Raw genomic sequence first — 6,903 nt, forward strand, 5'->3', positions numbered from 1 at the left:
TTGGACATGCTGACAAGAAAGAAGCAGCTTTTCTAGACACACTGATAATGTACATGTGTATTAGACAGAAGGAGGTAACTGCCACAGAAATTCAGTAGTATGCCATTTCAATGAAATATCTAGAGTCAAAGCATCTGGAACATGTCAAGATATGATTTTCAGGATGAAGGAAACGTTGATGTGTCTGCAAATTGGCTCATGTTTATGGAATTTATTGATTCCCATGATCATCATCACACTGCAGAAGCTAGCATGATCAAATAGTGAAAAAGCCTTTAGGAGATTCAGTTACTGTGCCAGATGGGCACATCAGCTTCTGGAGTTGAAATAATGTCCCCTAGGATGTGATATATGTTATAAATCAGTAACCAACATTTAGTGCTATTTCTCCCATAGCACACATTCATAACTCAGGAAACCAAGGATAAAATTGGGGGGGTAATTCTCTTACTTTTACCCCTAGCAAATGAACCATTAGTGAAAATTTTGCTTCCTGACCTCATATCTTTGAGTTCTGCTGCTTGATATGTCTTAGTTCCCATGGAATTAATATTCTCAGAAGGGGCCAAAATTGTTTTATTAAACTAGATGTTGAGATTGCCACCTGGCCACTTCTGAATTCTCAAGACACTGAATCTGCTGGCAAAGAAAGGGATTTCTATGCTCTTTGGGATAATTGATCCTGACTCTTCAGAGGAAATCAATTTGCTACTATGGGGTAAGAGGACATAGGCCTGGAATGAAGTAGATACCCTGGATACCTCTTAGTACCCCATGTTCTGTGAAAAAGTTAATGGAAAACTGTAAGTACTCAATACAAACAGGACTGATAAAGCCCAGACCTTTCAGAAATGAGGGTTTGTGTCGTCCTGTGAGGCAAGGAACCATGAACTTTTGAGGATCTCATTGAGTGCAAAGGAAATACAGAAATGTCAAATTATAAATATCAGCTACACAATCATATTAGGGCTTTCTTCCTTATATTTATTTGAATATATGTGCATGAACTCATTCAATTCTTTTTTTAAATCCCATAATTTGTATAATTTAACAAAAGTATTCTAATAATACTTAGCCTTATTTAACATTTTAAAAGTGCCTCAGCTAGAAGAGAAAAGAACATCACCCAAAAAAGGGATAAAGTGACATTGGTACTTTTATCCTTTTTTTGGATAAAGGGTTAGTGTGTTTTTGGTTGTATGAAGTTCAGTTGCATCGTTAAGTAGAGTGTGACTTTGCTTTTATCTTTCTTTGGAGGTTAGGTATAGTTAAAAGATGTGTACATGTATCTCAGGTTGACAAAAGGTGAACTGGGTTGTTTCCCTACGTTTTCAACTTAGCTAAACTAAACAACATTTTCTAGAGTTCTTTGTATAGTTTCAGGTTAGGGCTGTGTTGAGAGTTCATCTAAACTATTTCATAATATTGCTGCCTCAGCATCCTTTTTGTGTGATCAAGGAGCCTGCAGGGGCCCTGAGCGGAAACACTAGCTCCTCCTGTGAGCACATGCCATAGATAACACCCTGAAGAGGCACAAGTAAATGTGATGTAGTTCCTGATATTCTGATATTCTAAGATGGCTCCGACATAAGCAGTTTCTCCTGCCTCCCAAGTCCTTCTCCTTATAATCCCCCTCAGATAAGGTCCCCAGGAAGATTTCCAAAACCTTACTTACTTTGGTTTGAATTTATCCATCTGGCCTTGGCGTGGAGCCCCAAAAGAACTCCACCAGTGGACCCTAGTACAAGCGTGTGCTCCAAGTTCTACTGGACTCTCTCTGTTGGCACTCTGCCTTTAGGTCCCTTTGTGGCCCCCTTGAGGCACACTGTGTACTTCCTCCAGGGATCTGTGAGTGGTAAATCTCTCAATTTTGACTCCCTTGTGGTCTTCAGTTAAACCCTGGTTCACCAACACCCTGGGCTCTATTTAACAAATTTTAACAAAGTCACAATAGGATGGCCACAGGAGAAATTTCTGTGAGATTCTGAAGGAAGTAACAACTAGTCACTCCATTTAAAGGTGGGAGTTTGGCACCAGGCAGCCCTGCAGCTTTTGAATGTAGTTAGTGAAGTCTTTTTGGAGTAGGTCTGCAGTCTTTTGAGCTACCAAAGATCTCCTCAAGCTTGTTTTGGGGTCAGGTAATTGTGCAATTTGGCAGCAAAGGGCATCAACTTCTGCAGATTATATAGGTCACTGAGGGTGGAAGTGGGGAGAGAGACATGATTGCAATTTCTCAGTTTTTCCTCATGTGTTGTAATTGTTTTCAGCTCTCTCACTTCACATCTGGCTGTTTTTCTGAGGGTTGGCTGTGCTTATCGAGAGCTTCATCCACCACCAGAGTCAGAGGCAGCTGCCTTTCACAGACATTTTACCAGTATCCATAATTTCATTTGGTTTCATCCCTCTTCTAATTTTGTGAATTTACATAATTCCTAGTAGTCCTTTTCCCCTAAATAAACCTCTGATGGTTATTTGTCAACTTAACTGGACCAAGGGTGTCCAGATATTTAATTAAATGTTATTCTGGGTGTGCCGATAAGGGCATTTCTGGATGAGATTAACAATTGAATTGGTAGACTGAATAAGGCAGATTGTCTTCCACAATGTAGGAGGACATCATCCAAATCATTGAAGGCCTGAATAGAACAAAAAGGCTGAAGAAGGGAGATTTTTCTCTTTTTGCTGGATTGTCTTTGAGGTGGAATACCAGTCTTCTCCTGCCTTTGGACTCATGCTAGGACTGGAACTTATACCAGCTTCTCTCCTGATTCTCTGGTTTGTAATCTCACATTGGTCCTGTGCCTTCAGCTTGCTAACTTGCACATCTTGGGACTTCTCATTCTCCGTAACCACACAAGTCAATTCTTTATAATAAATTGAGGAAAATTTTGAGTGTCATATTTCAAGAAAGACACTTAAAAGCTTGAATGAAGACATTTTATAGCCAGAAGAACTAAAAAGCATATGGCAGCCCTCTTTCTCATGTGTTACTCAAAATAAATATAAATAATAATCTGTAAAATAAACACAATATGCCCAACTAAATGCTAATTATTTCCAAGGTGATTATCTTAATAAATGAAAAAATACATATTAAATAATAAATGCTTTCAAATTATCTCTATCCCCTGCCCCTGCTTTTTAATGTTCCTGTTTTTTTTCTAGTATGCTAAAGCATATTCTTAGTCTAACTATAGGAAATTGTAGTAGACTGCAAAAATAGTTCTAATTTTTCTATCTCTCTATCTACCACCTTTGCAAGGTGACCTTGCAGATCTTTCCATGAGGAGGTGGAGTCTTTCCCATCCCTTGAATCTGGGCTGACTCTTAACAAATTTTGGTCAATATAATACAGTAGAATGGCATGGGTGCCAGTTCTGACCTTGGGTCTCAATTGTCCTTGTGCTGCTTCTCTCAGTGACCTGTGCAAGTCTGATCTAGCCTACTAGGAGATGAAGACCATATGGAATGAGGCCAGTTGCCCCAGCTGAGGCTTCCTAAGCTTGTCTACTACTAGCAAATATTAAGAAATGTGAGGGAGCTCAGCCAACCTTGCCAGAGTTTTTACCTGACTCGCAAATGTCCAAACATATGAGAATAGGTCCAACTGAGATATAGACTCATGAGGGATAGAAGCTGGTTTTTCCTTTAAACCATTGGGTACTAAGGTGGTCTGTTATATTCCAATGGCTAAATGATAGAGAAATCCAGCCCTGGATGTCATTAAGATGGAATATATACAGAGGAGGGTGATTAGCCTGTGAAGAGGTCTGAAAATCAAGCTGTAGGAGAATGGATTGAAAGGACTAGGATATTTAGCATAGAAAGCAAGTATTTGGGGAGGGACATAGTGGCTTCCCTTAAATAATTGGCAAACTGTTATGTAAACGGGGATTATATTTACCTAGAATAAATTTAGAAGGCAAGTGGTAAACATTGGAAGATATTAAGATGATGAAAGACATTGTAATAGAGATATATAAATTATAGAATTTGCTCAGATTTATTTGGTGGGGATGGTGCCTTACAACACAGTTTTGTCATTAGAAGTGTACATACAGAATGAATGACCTTTTCACATGTTTGTTCCAAAAGGCAAATTTCCTCTTTGGCTTGAAGTTTTGACTAGATAACATATAACATTACTTGAAGTCCAAAATTATATGTGTTGTGATAATTTATATGTTTCCTTTTATTAAATATACTTTTCATAATTATCGGTATTCAAAATTTCTATTGTTTAAATACCAATAATATAACTGTTTGATTTTCCATTCATTTTGATTTGAATTGATTATATCGTAGCCACACTCTGAGTGGAATCATCTGAAAATCTATCCACCATCTTACAATCAATAGAGCTGTTAAAATGTGTTCTGGGTTCCAAAAATTCACTTCAAAAGAAACTGTTGGGTTACGACCAATAGTGAAAGTGAAGACAAAAAATTCATATAGAAGTAATATAAGAAGTTTATTTCTGTTCCTTTATTCAACAAATATCTATTGATTTCCTGTTATTTGCTGGACACTTATTTAAGCCCTGTGGAAATGCTTATAAACAAGTGAAGGCATTACCTTTGGGAAGCTTATCTTCTAGAAAGGAAGGAAAACAATAAATAAATATGAATTCCATTTATTGTGTGTTGGTTCACAGCCCTATCAGGATCTTTGCAGGTATACTCAAAACTGGCCCCCATACTCAGAGGGCAGGGAGAAACCAAAGAAAGAGGCAGGCACTCTAGATTGGGAAGTGGAAGCTTTAATAAGCAAAAGTAATTTATGTACATGGCTTATGTTGGGCAGCAGCAAGATGAATGGGCCCCCACAACCACCTGCCAAATCTTGAAAGTTTAAATAGAGGCCCTAATGGGTTCAGTCACATACATTGGGCAGGTGTTCTCAACACCACATCCCTATCTCAAGCCTATGTCCTTGGAACAGTATCTGGGAGCAGAAAACGCTAGTGAAACCCACTTTCCAAGGACAGGCAAGGGAGTCAGGAGACTAAGTGCCAGGACCCGCCCAGTTATATTTGGCAGTCACATCTTTTTGATGATGTTTCCTAACATTGTGAGGTGTGATAATGTTAAGAAGAAAAATAAAGCAGGGTAAGGAGACATAAATTAATGGGTAAGTCAATCTTTTAGAAAAGGGATCAGAGAAGTCCTCTGTGGGGAGGTAACATTTGAGCACAGGCCTAACTGAAGCTAGAACAAACCTAGTAAACAAGGGGAATAATTTACCAAGCAGATGGAAAATATGAAGAAGAAGTTGTGCTAGCCATATTCAATGAAATTCAGGAAAGGCTCCATGCTGAAATGAGGTGAAGCAAAGGAGAGAAGCAGGAAGAAATTGGAGCAGTAATGGCTAGTCACATGAAGCATTATAGGTCATGATAAGAACTTGGTATTTTATTTAGAGTATGATGTAAAGCCGTTGGGAGGTTGGGACTAGGCATTTGGCAGGATATGTGTTCCATTTCAAATGGCTCACTCTTGCTTTGGGGGGACATAAAGCTACAGTGGGGTGCAGTAAGGGGCAGAGGTCATTGTCCCTTGACTCAACTGCTTTCATATCCATTCTCTCCTTTCTCAAGTCCTGTTCTGTATCAATGGAAGAATGGGAGGAATACAGCCCTGGTGCTGTATTTTCTAGGGTTTTTTAATGATACAGCTGGGTGAGACACTGACGGTGGAGGGAAGAGAGAAGCCAGGCTATTTTTTCAATCTTCGTTCTCTCTGCTCATCACTTACTATGAGTTGAGAGAATTATGGTGGTTCTGCTTTCACTGGCATCAGTAGTGAGTATACTTTTGTGCTCTGGTTATGCCTCCTTTTTTTGCATCTAACAAGAAGACAGTTTTGTTAATGATAGAAACAGTACAAATTTCAAAACAAGCTGCAGTTATTCTTTTCAAACACGAAAAAAAGGTCCTCGTTTTCAGATGGTTACATTGTCAATTCCATAAAAACGTTTACAATAACATTACTGTTTTTTTTTTTTCAGGGACTGGACTGCCTTTGCTCTTGACACATTTGCTTGTGACATGACCAATTCTATGTCCTTGACCTCTACATCTCTTTCATCAACTTCTTCCTCTTCACTCTCCTCTTGTTCAGGTGGAGTCTGTGTGTTTTCTTGAATTTTTGAGACAGTTTTGCCTTGAATTCTGAATTTCTCAGCAGTTTCTAGTTGTGCCTGCTGAAATAAATCCTTGATCTTGGCTTCCCCCAAAACAATGTAGGTAACTGAAACTGGGCTTTTATGGACGTCTGGTTTTGTGATGACAAAGAGGGTTTTCTTAGATTTCCAGATAGTGGCTCTTGTAACCCCTGCAACCTGTCAAAGACCCAGTTTGGACATAGCCTTCTGTGCCTTCTTTTCACTCCAGCTCTGTTTTGCTTTACTGACTGGTTCTTCATTGATTTCAGCTGTTGCTGCCAGCTGGGCTTATTGTGTGGTTGGCTGTGTGGAATTCTGTTCCTCAAGCTTTGATACTGATTCATCACTGTCAGATTCTGTTCCAGATCCTGTCTCAGCCTAAGGCCATGGCAACTCCTGCTCTCCATCAGGGATGGTTTCTGTGGCTTCACCAGGCATTTTGTACAGGGAACATGGAACCAAGATGGCAGAAGAGAGAGAGAGCAAGCCATGCCTCTTCTTTTTGAATCCCAGCCTATGGGTGGGGGAATCTCTAGAGTGACTTGTTTGTCTAGTTGGACTCTGACTGAAACAAGGGGCAAAGTTGAGGCAGGAATACTGTCATGAGACTATTTCAGTAATCTAGGCAAGAGAAGAGCAAGTTGAACAAGTTACAGTGACACCATGGACAAGGTAAAAAATGATGAAATTTGGGATCTCTTTTGAATGTAAAACTAACATGGATTGTATAACTAGTGCAAT

At 39.3% G+C, this 6,903-nt stretch overlaps 1 pseudogene; it reads right to left on the reverse strand.

Moving 5' to 3' along the window:
- Positions 1-5,948: 5,948 nt before the first annotated feature.
- LOC132693280 (nascent polypeptide-associated complex subunit alpha pseudogene) lies at positions 5,949-6,615 on the reverse strand (annotated as a pseudogene).
- Positions 6,616-6,903: the final 288 nt, after the last annotated feature.

This window comes from Panthera onca, chromosome B1 (genome assembly GCF_046562875.1).
Source record: "Panthera onca isolate mPanOnc1 chromosome B1, mPanOnc1 haplotype 2, whole genome shotgun sequence".
Classification (NCBI taxonomy): Eukaryota; Metazoa; Chordata; class Mammalia; order Carnivora; family Felidae; genus Panthera; species Panthera onca.